The 15,932-nt window shown below is 34.5% G+C and overlaps 2 long non-coding RNA genes across 5 annotated transcripts in view; both read left to right on the plus strand.

Annotated features, from left to right (window-relative positions):
* The window catches only part of LOC106009238 (uncharacterized), a 601,717-nt gene that overhangs the window by 254,368 nt on the left and 331,417 nt on the right, over nucleotides 1-15,932 (plus strand). The window lies entirely within an intron of this gene.
* LOC147825321 (uncharacterized) lies at nucleotides 414-15,515 on the plus strand. The gene is made up of 3 exons (XR_015440939.1): nucleotides 414-753; nucleotides 1,278-1,368; nucleotides 14,860-15,515. It is a non-coding gene; the product is annotated as an uncharacterized LOC147825321 (long non-coding RNA).

Consider the following 15,932-nt stretch of genomic DNA (forward strand, 5'->3'; position numbering starts at 1 on the left):
TTTCTTGTGCTCCCTGAATATTTTTTCCCCTATTTTTAAGAAATTTTTCTTTTCCTGGTCACTAATTGCAGTCCTCTCTTCTATATCTGAAATTCTATCCTTGCATTGGCTCATTCTGCTGCATACATTTTCAATGAAATTTTTTGTTTTTGGTACTGTGTATTGAACTTAAGACCTTGTGCTTGTGAGGCAGGTGGTGGAACCACTGAGCTGTAGTCCTAGCCTTAAAGGGAGTTTTTAATCTCCTGGAAATCTGTATCTGTTTTATCAATTCCATTTGTTTCTTGTGTTGGGATTCCATCATGTTCCTCAGCTCCTCTATTTTCTTTTATCTGTGCCCACTCTACATTTATTAATCATGTCTTGTACTATGGGCACAATCTCTGCTGTTATCTGAGAAGTTATTTCTGATTTCATTTTTTCCAGGTCCTCTTTCATTCCCAGATCAGGGAGTCCACGTTTTTGAGTATCAGACTGTTCCATCTAGTTGCCCTTTGGAGTTTACTTAGGTGATCGAGGTCTGGTTTTGAGACTTGTTTACCCATCTTCTCATTTCAACAGATACAGCCTACTGTGCTTTAGTTGAGGCAACTTTTTGCTCACCCAGTGGTCTTCAATTCTCAGCAAGTGACTGATTAGCCTGCTGCTCACCAGTACACATATACCTGGGTGCAGAGTGGTGGCCTTCTGGATCCCTGAGTTGACCTGTTGTCTTCGCAGGCTTCTGGCTGGGGCCTGTGCACCCTTGGAATGGTATGTAGGTGTACCTCTGACTGGGGGCCCTATGTAGCTGTTGTCTGGGAGGACCTTTGAGTGGGACCTGTGCCCCCCAGTTCCTGTTGTCTGCGCAGACTTCTGGCTCGGGTCTCCATGCACTTATCAATGGTATTAGTCAAGCTCCTGGCTGTTGCTTTTGTGCCTGTGTAGCTCTTTTCTGGGTAGATCTTTGGCTTGGGTGGGTGTGCCGAGCCTCTTGGGTCAAGGCAGCACCCTGGCTAGGATCTGCCTGTAGCTGCACTGGTCTGTGCCACACAGCGGGTCCCTCCCTGGGATCTGACTTACTGATGGAATTGCAATGATCTGTTTCTTATACAGTCTTCAGTTAGCTGTTATTGGTTAAGAAAATTATTTAATAAACATAAGCATTAACATCTATTTTATTTTCAGTTCCCATAAAATCAATAGAAAGGCCCACTAATTGTATGACTCTTCTTGATAGAAAAAGTCAACGCCTTCCATCTAAAGTCTTCTTTTCCTTTTCTTTCTTTACTTTTCAGTATTGGAAATTGAAACAATGGTCTCACATCTAGAAAGTGCTCCACTACTAAACTACAAAGTTATGAAGCCTTATTCTTCAAAGCATGAAATGTAAGAGCTTGTTTGAATGTATAATCTCAGACTCAATCTGATATTTACTAAGTCAGAATCTGCATTTTCATAAGATCCCCACCTGCTTTATAGGCAGCTTAATATTTTTGATGCCCTGATCTGAAGCACAAACAAACATTAGTAAAGTAACCAAATCAAAATTTTAAATTAGAATTGTTACTATATTTAAAGTGCATTAGAACTAGGCAAAGTGGCACAGGCCTGTAATTCCAGCTAATCAGGAGGCTGAGGCAAGACCACAAGTTTGAGCCTAGCCTTGACAATTTAGCAGGACTTCATCTCAAAATTGAATTTTTTTACAAAAAGGTCTGGGGATGTAGCTCAATGGTACAGCACTCCTGAGTTTGAACACCAGTACTGCAAAACCAACAAACCAACCAACAGAAAGGAAAGAAGGAAGAAAGGAAGGAAGGAAGGAAGGAAGGAAAAAAGAAAGGAAAAGAAAAAAATTTTATTAAGCATTCTCTGTTTTGTTTCATCATTTATAAAACTGGACCATTACAATATCTAATTCACAGAATGAATTTGAAAACATAATGGCTCATAATATTATGAGTTAGATAATACATGCAAAGCTTTCTGTAACATGCCAATGATAGATGCTTATAAAAAGTAAATGCAATGAATATTACCTTTTATTATCTATTCCTCTCCACAATCTTTTCTCTTCCTGATTTTCCAATGATCTCAACTCAGTAACATCTACATACTAACTTGGAAACTATGATTCATCTAATCATTTGAAATGGTAACTACAGTGGATCATGAATAATATTAAAATATTAACTTTTTTTTGGTCTTCTGTAGTAGAGGGAATGGCATAAGATAAAAAAGAGTTCTATCTTGTCTTACTTGTAAAATCTAATATTTATTGAGTTTTAATATAGATTAATTCATTGCCCATGAAATTTTTCATTTAAAATATTAACTCCAGTAAAAAATGACTTTCTTCTAGTCACATACAAAAATCTAAAATAAGAAAATAAATAAATTTAGACAAATAGATTTTTTTAACTTCTATAGAAATATAAATAAAATATAGAAAACTGTGGGGCTACTTTAGAAGCCAACAGAATCTTGGCTTTAATTCTATTTTTCTTATTATGTAATACTTGACAAATCTCTTAACTAATTTGAAGTTTAGTTTCCTCATTTATAAACATCTGTCTTGAAGGATTGTAGTTCTTTTTAATGTGAACACTGTCTCCATGCTGTGTAGAACATAGCCAACATAAACCAAAGGCTATTTTTTCCTCTTTTCAGTCTTTGAGTTACATAAATCATATAAGATACATAATACAATTGTATCTCTAAATATTAATCTGCATCATTCCTGTACATATTCCTTACATCTTCACATTATTTTTCAAGACCACTTTTTTTCTGTTCAACTTTCTTGTGATAAAGGTGGAACAAATACTCACATACCAGTATATGGCAGAAAGACTAAAAATAGGCTTACACAACAGCCTCAGAGTAGATAAGAATGGACTCACATATGGAAGAGAGAAGGATGGAGGTATACTAGGTAGAAGGTGCCCTAGACACTGAATGGAGAAAAGGAAATAGTACCTAACTTTGCAAAAGCTACAGTAATAACCAAAAGGAGCTGAGGATAGATATCATACGATTTGCAAACATTTAAATTTGTTAAGGTGCATTTTATGCACCACATGTGGTCTATCTTGTTGTATGTTCCATTAGAGCTTAAGAAGAATGTGTAGGGCTGGGGATTTAGCTCAGTGGTTCTGGTGCCTGCCTTGCAAGCCACAAGGACCCGAGTTCGATCCCTGGCACCAAAAAAAAAAAAAAAGAGAAGAACGTGTAGTTGTCTACCATCATTGAATGAAGTAGTCTTTAGACTCCATTATTGATAGTGATGTTGACTTTTAATTTTCAGCAATTTGTTTTCAAATGTAGCATTAGTGATTGTCTACTGGTTATTTCTGATGGAGGGATGTTTAACTCCACAGCTTTAATAGTGGATTCATCAACTTTTCCTTGCAGTTGTAGCAAGCCCCCCCCATTTTATGTAACATGTAATATTAGACACATTTATGGGGTATAATTTTATATTTCAATACATGTGTACAATATGTACCAATCAAATCCAGGCAATTAGCATTTTTATCAGGTTTTTCAATCGTATTTTGATGCTTTCTTTTTATGAACATACATATTAAAGATTGTTATGCCTTTGTGAAGTAGTGATTATTTTGTCATTATGTAATGGTCCTATTCATCCTTAATAATTTCCTTCCCTTGAATTCTACTGTCTTTGAAATTATATAATTACTTCCACCCTTTCAATCAGTGTTAGTACATTTTTCTCCAACTCTTTATTTTTAATCTATATACGTCTATTTATTTGAACTGGTTTCCTACAAACTTATATTTGAGTCTTAATTTTGATCAATTATGCAAAAATCTGTACCATTCAGTTCTCATCTCAAATGTATTTCCTCAGATCTCAAATAAATCTTTGACAACTTAAAATGATTAATCCCTCATGCAGTCAGCAAATTGTCACTTTATTCTATCACTTTTGAAATGTTTGTCTTTATGGTACTTACTTTGTTGTCTTCTGATTTTTCCTAGAGCCTAAATATAGGACATAAACACATTCAACAATTTAGGCTAATTTTCCCTTTCAATATTTAAGTAAGAGATAAAATGAAGACACACTTTTTTTTTTTGGAACATGGTTGTAATCACCTGCCTCAGAAGCAGTCCATAATAATTCCTACCTCTTTTATATTTGCACACGTATGTCATTCTCTCACTTTATGTATGACTGATTTATTGACTTGCTTCTAATGAATAAAATATAGCAAAAATATGTTTTGCTATTTATATTTTGATTTTTTTTGTTTTGTTTTTGAGACAGGGTCTCATTATATAATTCAACCTGGCCTTGAACTCACTGCGCAGTCTAAGCTGGCCTTGAGCTCACAGTAATCCTCCTGCCTCAGCCTTCCAAGTACTGGGATTCCAGGCATGTGCTACCATGCTGCAACAATATATGATTATTTCTGACAGTAGCTTACCAAAGAACTGTTGACAGTTTTGGGTGTCTGTTACATTCTCACTCATGTGCTTTGAGGAAATCAAAGCAGAGCTGCCATATCTGAGTGGTTCAGATGGTGAAGAATTGATTTCTCAGCTGTTATGGTTTAGATCATGGGCGTCCCCCAAAGGTCTCAGTGTTCAGCGACAGAGAAGCGGAAGATGACTGGATCATGGGGTTGCTGTACTTAACAGTGGATTAATCCATGGATGAGCTCAGAGGTATATATAGTTAGGAGGTGTGTCTTGGTTGGAGGTGGGGCACTGAAGGCTTTCTGGAAGGGTATGTCTCCCTTCCTGGCTCCTCCCTTCCCATTCTGCTCCTGGCTAACATGATGTAAGCAGCTTTTCTCTTCCGGACCCTTACACCATGCCATTTCTGCTTTAGAGAACTTTAGACTAAAAATACAAACCTAAAAAAAAAAAAAAAAACCTCTCCTCTTTTAAATTGTGGGTGTTAGGTATTGTATCCAATGAACAGAAACTGATTAAGACAGATTTTGATACTAGAGAAGTTGGATCATTACTGTGACATGTGGTTCAGAAACCTTTGGAGCTTGTTTGTTAGAAGAGTTTGGAAAGGTTTGAAGATATTAACTAGAGAAACTGGAGAATGCTATAAGCAGAGAAAAGGTAGAAATTTTTGTTGAAGCTCAGAAGACCAGATTACTAATAGAAATGCAGATGGTAAAGGCAAGGCTCAGGAGGTTTCAGTTGGGAACAAGGACTCTATTGGCAGTTATACTTGAGTCTCATATGTTTTCGTAGGCAATTTGTCCACATCTTGCCCAAGTCCTGAGACTTTGTGGGGGGACTGAAATTAAGGGCAGTAGACCAACTAATCTGGTAAAGACAAATTTTAAGTCAGACCCATATTTAGGCTGTAGCATGAGAACTTTGCTACTTTTAGTGAGTTCTACACTGAAAAAGAGAAGAATAAAGTATATTTAAGACTTTTCAGTCTTGCAAGAAAAAGAAACATCTGAAAAGTTGTAGCAAAGGGGAGATGTAATTGCTGAAAAGAGTAACATTTAAAAATCTCTCCAAGTGTAGTGGCACACTGCTGTATTCCCAGCACTCAGAAGGTGGAGGCAAGACTTTTTCTGTGAGCTCAAGACTAGTCTGGGCTATATAATGAGTTCAAGACCAGCTTGGATTACATATCCTGTTTCCTTGAAAATAAGACCAACCTGGAAAGAAAGTAATAGAGAATGTCTCAACTAAAATCATGCTAGAACTTGTTTTCCAGGCTTGTCTTATTTTTAGGCAAATATTGTAGCAAGGCTCTGTCTCAAAAAAACCAAAAATTAAAAAAATAAATTAAAAGAAGCCAAGTGCTTTGCATCACGACCATAGAAAAGACAGCTTAAGGGCATTTTAGGAATCTGCAAATAGAAATTTATAAAGTTTTTACTTAAAAGATAGCACCCATTCTTTCTGGGATGAGGTGGAATCTCAACATTGTTTTCATTTGCATCTCTTGAATGACCACTGATGTTGAACATTTTTTCATATGTTTAGTTGATATTTCTACTTCTTTGTCTGAGAAATGTCTGTTCACTCCAGATGCCCATTTTTGGATTTGATCTTTAAATTTGGGAGGTCTGATTTTTTAAGTTCTTTATAGATTCTAGATAGTAGACCTTTGCCTGAGGAGCAGCAGGTGAAATTTTTTTCCCACATTGTGGGTTGTTTCTTCACTCTGTTGGTGGTTTCTCTTGCTGTGCAGAACCATTATATTGTATACCTAAAATGTACCAATAAAATTAAATTTAAAAAAAGAAAAAAGAAACCCCCAGGATGCTCAAGCTCATTCTGAGGGAAATATTAAGAATTAAGCCATTTAGGCACTCACAGACCACTGTAACCATGACTCAAGGGAGCTAGACTACTGCTAGAGCTGACAGCAGACCTTGGCATTATCCACAAAGTGTTAGTTTTATAGGCAAATAGAATACAAGAGTTGCTGAGTCAGGAGGCTTTCACTCAGATTTCAGAGATAAGCCAAGCCAGAGATTTAAGAGATAAGAAGTATGTCCCTGTGAAGACAAAAGTACAGTGGAGACCCCAGGAAGTTGGAGATGCCAGGAACATGGAATATCTGCTGAGGAAAGTCACTAGCAGTGAGCAAAGCCACTCCAAGAGAGGCTATGAGAGTACAACTGGTGATCCTGTAGAGGCAGGGCCATCCATGCTCCCTAGAGTTCACATTTCACCACAACTTGACCCAAGAGCTGGACACAGAGCTACTGAATTTAATGTTTGCCCAGCTGAGTTTAGGGCTTGCTTTGGTCTCATACCTTTCTATCCCCCTCTTCCTCCCTTTTGGAATGGTAATGTTTAACCTGTGCCATTGTATCTTGGCAATGCTTAAGTTTCTCTTTGGTGTTTTTCAAGTGCTCGAAGCTGAGAGTATGTCTTGAGTTTCAGAGGAAATTTTTGACTTGGATATTTCTGCACTGCAGGAACTAAGACTTTTGCAACTCTTAGACATGGACTAGATGACTGAATAAAGACATGATATAAATTTTTTTGAGGGTGGCACATAGGGGAAATGGTATGGTTTATATCTGGTGTGTCCTCAAAGGTCTCATGTATGCAGAGGTGAGATAATTAGTAGGTGATTGAATTATGGGGGCAGCAGAGTCACTAGTGGATTAATCCATGGATCAGTTCAAAGCTAATTGCATTGTTAGGAGGGGATGTCTGGTTGTAGGTGAGTCACTGGGGGCATTAGCTAGAAGGGTATATCTCCTACCCAACCTCCCTTCTCACTCGGCTTTATGGCTACCATAATATGAACAGCTTTCCACTCCCAGAACTTTCTATTATGCCCTTTATGCCCTAGACACAGTTAACCAGGGACTGAAAACATGAACCATATTAAATGTCTCCTTTTTAAAGTTATGAATGTTGGGTATTGTGTCCAGCAATGGGAGGTGACTCAGGCATCAGGCAAAAACCAAGGAGGACATGGAGCTTGGCAACAGCACATGAATGAATTTAGGACACTTTCGCTAGTTAATCTTTAATGTGATTACAACATTAAAGTGCAATTTCCTGTTTCTTAAAACACATTGAACTAAAACCTCTGAGCTAAACAGATTCCTGAACTAAATGAACCATGAGATAAAAAATATTTTGTTTGAGGCCGAGGTTTTAGCTCAGTGGTGCCATGCCTGCCCTGCATGCACAAATTCCTGAGTTTGATCCCTGGTACCCCCCCAAATTTTTTTGGTTTGAAATCATGATCATTTTGGAAGTTGCTTTCATAATAATAGACAATGTATACAATGACAGGCACCTTCTGTGAGGTGGACTTGGGTAGGTTTGCTAGTGGGAAATTTTCTGTCATGGGAAATCACAATTGTTGGAGGATATCAAAATCTCAGGATTAAAATAGGACCACATGATAGAAAATTCTTGAAGAAACACTGTGTCTATTTTACTTAATTCTACATGTTTCCTTATTTCTAACACTTCTTACCTGCCATGGCTTTTAAAAATATACCGTTCAGGTCATGTTTCCTCAGCTACTGGCTTAGTTCTAAGTGTGAAAGAAAACAAGGAGACTGGGGATTGAGCTTCAATCATAATTAAATTGCCACATACATAAGATATTTTTCTTTTCAGAAGAAAAGACATGTTTATCAGGTACATGAAGAAGAAACAAACATTTATCAGATATGGCATAAACATTAGTGCACTATCACACAGAAGAAACTAGGTTGGCTATTTTAGGAATCTAATAATACACAATTCTGACCCACAAAGAGACATTTTCATAGGATCAAGAGTAATTATAGGTGTGTTGATTTCCAGTCAGAACAATTGAGAAATATAAACTGGGTTTCAAATATTCATATAAATCTTATTATTTTATATGTGAAAATAAATAGCTTGCCCTTTACCAAGATTACTTTTTGAAAAGTTAGTTTTTTGAATATATTGATATGTATACATTTCAAGAGCATTCAATTATGAACTAAGATTTTATGATTTAGCTTATGTTAGTAAGACTTGAAATGTGAATTTGATTTTATAAAAATATTGATCATATTATATATCTAACAATTTTTAAAGTCCTTTAAGAACATGATGAGAAAAAAATCATTTAAATTTCCCATTTCCAGAAGATAATTTTATTCTTTGGCTAATTCAGTAGAGTCTAAGTAATTTTTACATTTGTAGTTTTTAGACAGGATTTAGTATAAGAATAAAAGTCCCTGTAGCAAATGTATTTGTAGATTTAAAAGTTTATTTTGAACAATTTGAAAGTATGAAAACTTCTATTACAACTACAAAAAAGATAGAATGAACCAAAGACTAAATGAACATAATAGGAAAGTTGTGCTCATATTAATGTAGACCTGTCTATGATATTCATCTTTAGCACAGAAATAACATTATATTATGCAATCTTAGAGACTTTCATATCTTGGATCAATTCAAAGAGGATTGTGAGATTGGTGGAGTGACATTGGTGGTGTCAGGGCTAACAGAATTTTGATATTAATATTTGTTTATAAGCTTTTCACTGGAAACCCAAAGGGCTGATTCTTATTGTTACGGTTTATATCCAGATGTCCCTCCAAAGCTTCATGCACTCATAGGTGGAGCTTGGGAGTGATTGGATCATGGGTGTGTGATGCTGATTGGTTTAGCATATTTCTGAGTGTGGATGATGGATTTACCTTGGCTGTAGGTGGCACCAATCAATACACTTGTAGCCTGGATGGACTAAAAGGGGAAAGAAGAAAGAATGCTGCTGCTTCCTGCTTGCCTTTCTTTCTAACTTATGGGTGTCAAGTATTTTGTCCCAGAAACAAGAAAGTAACCAAAATACTTGTAAATTATCAAATATAATTTTTTTGGTGAAAATTGTAAAGAATTATCTTACCTGTAGTGAAAATATTCAAGTATTTTAATTTTTAATGAACAATTTTATAATTATTTACTGTGTGCAATTTTATTTTTAATATTTAATTTTTTTCAGTGTTTGGATCAAATCCAGTACCTTTACCATGCTATGGAAATACTCTACCACAGATCTGTACCCATCAGACCATTTTTACTGTGAAATGTGTACATTGGTTTATGTATTTGGTTATATAGTAACTAACATTCATTTTACTGGGGGTATGGGTACCTGTGTAAGGTTATAATTTCTTATCAGGTTGGCATTTCCCAATCCCACCAAACTAATCCATGATGCAAACTACCATATTTGTTTGTTTTTTCTGTTGGATTCAGTACACCTTGATGTTATTCTCAGATCTGGTGATAGCAGCTATACAGTATCTTTTAATGTAGGAATAAACCTGTACAATAAATTTTCTTGAAAGTTTTAACATATTATCTTCATGTATCTTTCTTACACTTTTTCATTGACTTCATTTCTTTCTTCATAACTTGTTTCCATGGAGATTTACTAATTTATTGTTACAACCAAAGTAATGATTGTGACTTTCACTATTTTTATATCCTAATAATAGTTTTATCCTATTGCTAAAAATATTTAACTAATGAATATCCAAATAATCACAAGTTACTTCTTACATTAGAATATTTCATCTATTAAATCAGTATAACCTCAAACTGGCAACTTTTTCTGCTTTAGATTTTAAGGTTTCTGTTGTGTTCTCTGTCAAATCAGTTCCAAGGATGATGCATTTGTTTTGGAAATATTGGCTTATCAGACATAAGTAGCTTTGGGGTTTTTTTCCTTTTCTTTTCATTTTTGTGTGTGGTGTTTATATTTGAACTCACAGTCTTCACAATAAGCTATATACTCAGCCTTTATAATTTTTTATTTTGAGTCAAGATCTCACTAAGTCACTCAGTTTTCCCTAGGCTGGGATTGAACTTGCCATCTTTTTTGCCTTAGCCTCCCAGGTTGCAAGGATTATAAATGTGAGCCACTCTGTCCAGATAAAGTATTTTTATAAGAGAGTTTATAAACAGAAATGACTGGATCATTCTTCCTTCGTATTTTAATCACTATTGTCAATCAGTAACAAACTGAGGATCTATTAAATGCTTTGTTATTCCATAAGTAAAAGGTGTATTATCATCTTTTGTTTTGCCTTCATTATTTTATTATCATATATCCCATTATAATATTATATTAAGAACTTCAGTTGTCAGAAGTATTTTTGGTACTTCCTCTTTTTTTAACATAGAAAGTAGAGAAATACCTATGTATAAATAGAAACAAATATTATAAGATCTAAATAAAAAGGTGTAATGCAGTGTGTTAGGGTTTTTCAGATATAGAAATAATATGACATGGATAGATAGATTGATAGACAGATAAATACACTTATGAGAGGAAACTTATTAGGGAAATTAGCTCACATTATTACAAAGGCTAAGAGGTTCCACAATAAGCTATTGGTAAGCTAGAGTCCTTGAGATTTTGGTAGCATGGCTCTTTCTAAGTACAATGTTCTAAGAAACAGACTCAGGATGGGACTAGGAGGGCATTGGTCTGAATTCTGGTGTCCAAAGACCAGAGATCTTGGAATTCTGATGGTCAAGGGCAGAGGAGGAGACTGTATCCCAAGCTCTAGGGGAGGAGAGACAGACTTATCTGTATTTCCTGTGTTTTTGTTCATTGGGCCGCAAACTGTTTGGATAGTGCTTACTCACATAGAAGGGTATCTTCTGTATTTAATTTGCTCAGACTCAGTGCCAATTTTTTTTTCTTTTGGGTACCAGGGATTGAACTCAGGACCTTGCACTTGCAAGGTAGTCACAGTGTCACTGAGCTAAATCCCTGACCCCTCAATGACAATTTTTATTGGAAATACTTTCATAGAAATACCAAAAATAATGCCTTAGTCTCTAGGCATTTCTTAATCTACTCAAATCAACACCTAAAATTAATTATCATAATTAACCTAACAGTAATATTTACTGCAAAATAGCACCTGAGGAATAGTAATAATTTCATATACTTGAATTGTATGACTATAGTTCTGTTGGAAAAGGAAAAATTAAAATATTCTGTTAACATTTTGACCCATCTGCAAAAAATTGTGGGAAATGACTCATATCATCAGTGGTTACGATCTCTTAATATGACTGAGTCCTAAAGCATTTTATGTAAAACTTCTTCGTATAGCAAAACATAGTATCTCTCACATATAATTTTCCCAAGAATAGCATGTTAAATTTCACTTAAATTTTGTAGGGCACATAGTTCTTTGAAGAATTACTTGGTTTCAAGTTTACGTTATTTAAAGGTGTCTCAATTATTTTGCAAAATCTGAATCTTTGATCTTTCCAATTGTGATTCTTCATAGTTTCATATAAATAATCTATGATTTGAATTTTGAAATGATAAAGAAATTCAATATTATGTAAGTTGATTTTTTAACATTAAGTTGTTGAAGACAAACTTTCTTTTTAATTTAACATACGTATTTTAATATATGACATTAAAAGCACATTGAAGTATACCAGAATAAAAAGGATATCTAGAGGTCATTATTCAGTGTCCAGAAAGTACTATAATTTAAAAATATGATACATTTTATGTTTTTATATACCTCCAGAGAAAATGGTTCAGTATATTTAACACTTTTCTCTGTGAAGAATGCTTATTACTAACCTAAAATATTCATGTTTCAGTTTATGATTATTATAATTATTATTATTTTGGCTCTTGTTTGAATGAAGGTAAAGAATAACCTTTTCTCATCTTCTATTAATAATGTTTCACAAATATGAAATCATTATTAAGTTACATATAAGCTTTTCCATTTGTTTTAAATCTTTTTATCTCATCATCATCTTTGACACTGTTAATTGTTAATTTTTGAAAACTGACTTCTATTTTATAGATGGTATAGTTATAATTAACTGCTATAAATAGTGTCTGTAATTTTCAGCCTGTTTATCTATTACCACCTAATCAGAAATCTACTATCTATGGATTGTTGGGATGGATTGTGTTTCAGTCTGGCTGTTTGCATCTTCCAATTTTGCTTTAGGAGCTAAGTGATACCCTTTAAAATAAAGAGAATTACATTCTAAAACTGTTGAAAAACGAACTTAAATTGTCTTCAAATTAGTGAATATATTTGAAATGGTGTGAATTAAATATGTGCTATATGAAATACACAAGATTCATTAGAAGAGTCTGACAGTGCCTCAAAAGGCAGTCATTCACCTGAGCAACTAAACATGAGAAAGTAAAATAATGTTTTGATATCTTAGAGAGACAGAATATGCATTAAAATGACACAGCCATTCTCTCAGGAGTGACATTATATTGTTGACTAGAAACCTACTGAAAAGCTGCAAATGTGGATGGTTAATAAAGACATATGATAAACAAATTATTTAACATTCATTTCTGGTGTGTACATCATACTAAAAGCCATACTTCAATTTAACAACAAAGAAATCATAGAGAAAAAAATCAATTTGAAATATGAGTCCCCAAAATCAAAGCTGCAAAGCCAGGTGCTCAAAATTACAGGTGTTAATATTCAACTGCACTGTTCTTTAGAGACAATTCTTCAGGCTGACCTTGAAGACTGACATGGAGTAACTCCTCTAGGCTCGATTTTATGGGAAAGAAGAAGGTAGTGACACTATAGGCTGAGCAAGGTGTGGGTCAGCAAGGACATGTGTGTTATTTCAAACTCTTTTGTCTAGTTGTAAATAATTAACAAATTACCTCTTCAAGTGAGATATCTCTTCATGATTAGATTATTAAGGTGAGGCCTCACATTGAGTTTATGCTGGATAAAAGGGAAGAGGCATTAAAAGATTAGGAAAGTAATCCTGCTATGGAAATCTTTAAAAAGTATCTCCCTTGTTACTCTATTATGACACCACAGTGCATATTTTTACTTTGTTAATGGTTTTGTATGTTTTTTTCAGTACCAGTGATCAAACTCGGGACCCTGTGCTTGCCACACAGGCACCAGCACCACTGAGCTAAATTCCTGGCCCTGGTTTTGTAAATTATTTTTAAAATCTTTGTTAGTACATATTTGTAATATATGATGGTTATATTTATCTTGGGAATTTGTACATGTACATAGCACATCTTAATTCTTTTTATGTCCCCTTCCCCTCCCTCTCCATCCACTTCCTCCACCTCTTGGTTCCCTTCCCATTTGCAAGTTCATCTCAACATCATGGATAATCCCCAATCTACCATCCTCTCTTTTGGACATAACCTGAATTTTTATTTCAAAATTTGCTTGGTTAAAAAAAATACTGTTTTTAATACAAGTATTACCTTTCCTAGCAGGAGAATTCTTCTTTTAAAAAAAGATTATGAGCAGTGCCATTTTAAAAAAAGATACTACATTAAAAATTGGCTAATGTTAATATTCTCAGAAAAGTACATCAGTAGTAGCTTAGAGAACTTGAGAAAGAATAGACTTTGAAATCACTCATAGGTACACCCTGGGCAAATCCACTAGCCTGTCTAAATCAATTTATATAATAGTGTTTTTTAATGGAAAAGAAGCACAGAATTTTATAAAAATTAAGACCAGAAGTTGATGGACCTCAGAAGTTGAAGCGTGTGTGTCCATGTTGAGATGTCTAGAGGACCCTCAGAGATTATTATCTCTACAGCTCATCTTTACTGAGTCTGCTTTCACCATACAGCCCTCCTTTGCACATCACCCTACCTGATGAAGTGCAGAGAGCTTCATTAGAGAAATGAAATTAAAAACCTAATGAGAATACCATCTCACATACTAGAAAAACAATAGAGAGAAAGGAAAGAGAAGGGAAGGGAAAGGGAAGGGGAAGGACAGAAAAGTCAGGACAGGACAGGACAGGAAAGGACAGGAAAGGACAGGAAAGGACAGGACAGGAAAGGAAAGGAAAGGAAAGGAAGTCTAATGGAAAGACCCTTGAGAATTTGAATTTCTGACAAGAATGCTGAGCAAGCAGAATGTTCATACATTTCTGAGGACAACAGAAAATGGTACAGACAATTTGGAAATCAGTTTGAATGTTGTATATAAAATCAAACATATACTTATTTTATTTTATTTATTTTTTATATACTTATTTTATAACCCAGGTATGTCACTCCTAGATATTCACACCATAAAAATGACAACTGTTTCCATGTTATGACTTATTCAATAATTTTCACAGTAGCTTATTCAAAATAACCTAAAACAGGAACTGATGTAAACATCCAACTACAGGTGAATGAACAAACAATCTGAGATAAATCCATGCAATAAAATACTATTCAGCAATAAAAATTAATTAACCCTAAAGATCTCGATGTCTTAATCCCCCAAACCTGAGGATGTTACTTAAACTGTTAAAAGGAACTCCGTGAATGTGATTTAACTAAGGATCATGAAACGGGAAGCATTATCCTGTCTTAACTGTGTGTATTTGTTGTAATCATAGTGGACCTTATTAGAAGGAGGCAGACGATCAGAAAGGAAGAAAGTATGACAGAAGCAAAGATTGGAAGGATAAAATTGAGAGCAAAGAAATGTGGTCAGCCTTTGAAATCTGGAAGTAACAAGAAATTGATTATGTCCTGGAACCTCCAGAAGAAACTTCCCTCCTGAGGACAATTTGCTTCTAGATCCTTAAAATATTTTGGATTTTAGACCTCCAGAGCTATAACGAATAAACATATGTTATTTTAATTCAACAATTTTGTTACATTATCCATAAAATTCTAATGTACACAATAATACAGATAAATCCCCAAAGCATCATATTAAAGAAAACTTGCTGGACAAAATTAAGCTGAGTATTTGACCTTACATAGGCAAATAGTCAACCCTGTTACCTATTATCAAACTATTTCTTTGTTTCAGTTTTTTTCCTTTAACTGTGATTATCTCTGCCTTTTCTTTTTCCTGTAAACTTCATTCCAACACTATGTACCAATTTTTTTTAAACTCTGGAGTTGAAAGATGCATTGAATCTCATACCACAAAATGTCACCTTTATTAAGGATTTATTTTCCTTTCTTTCTCCTCAGTCCATACTTCTTTAAACTTGTTTCTTCTCTAATATCTAATATTCTTTTTATTGATTTAGAATCCCTCCATTCCATGATCTCCAAAGAAGAAAATATTTGTTAAGTATTTCTATTTTTTTCTAAAAATAAGGAACATATTTAAAATTAAAATATATAATATTAAGATATAAACAGTGCTCTTTCTTGGACAGTTTATCAGATGGTCAAACACCACAGCCCTAGGCAAATACAGTAGGTAGCCTGAGGGATATTCCACAATCAGAAAGAGTTGATTTGCTTTCATCAGATTTTGAATATTAAATAGATTCATAGATTTTATTCTCTTAGAGTACTTAGTAGTCAGATGGAGATTATGACAGTCATTTTAATACAAAGGTTTGCTGGTAATTGATTTATGCAGATGTTTGCTAGTAAAAGTATCAAAACACTTGAGTTTTAAGATGAACTGTTGATAAATGACAGTACTTTAACAATTCTGTTGTCA

The sequence above is a fragment of the Heterocephalus glaber genome, unplaced genomic scaffold, assembly GCF_053883595.1.
Source record: "Heterocephalus glaber isolate CG9 unplaced genomic scaffold, H.glaber_assembly_v1.0 deba00001504, whole genome shotgun sequence".
NCBI lineage: Eukaryota > Metazoa > Chordata > Mammalia > Rodentia > Bathyergidae > Heterocephalus > Heterocephalus glaber.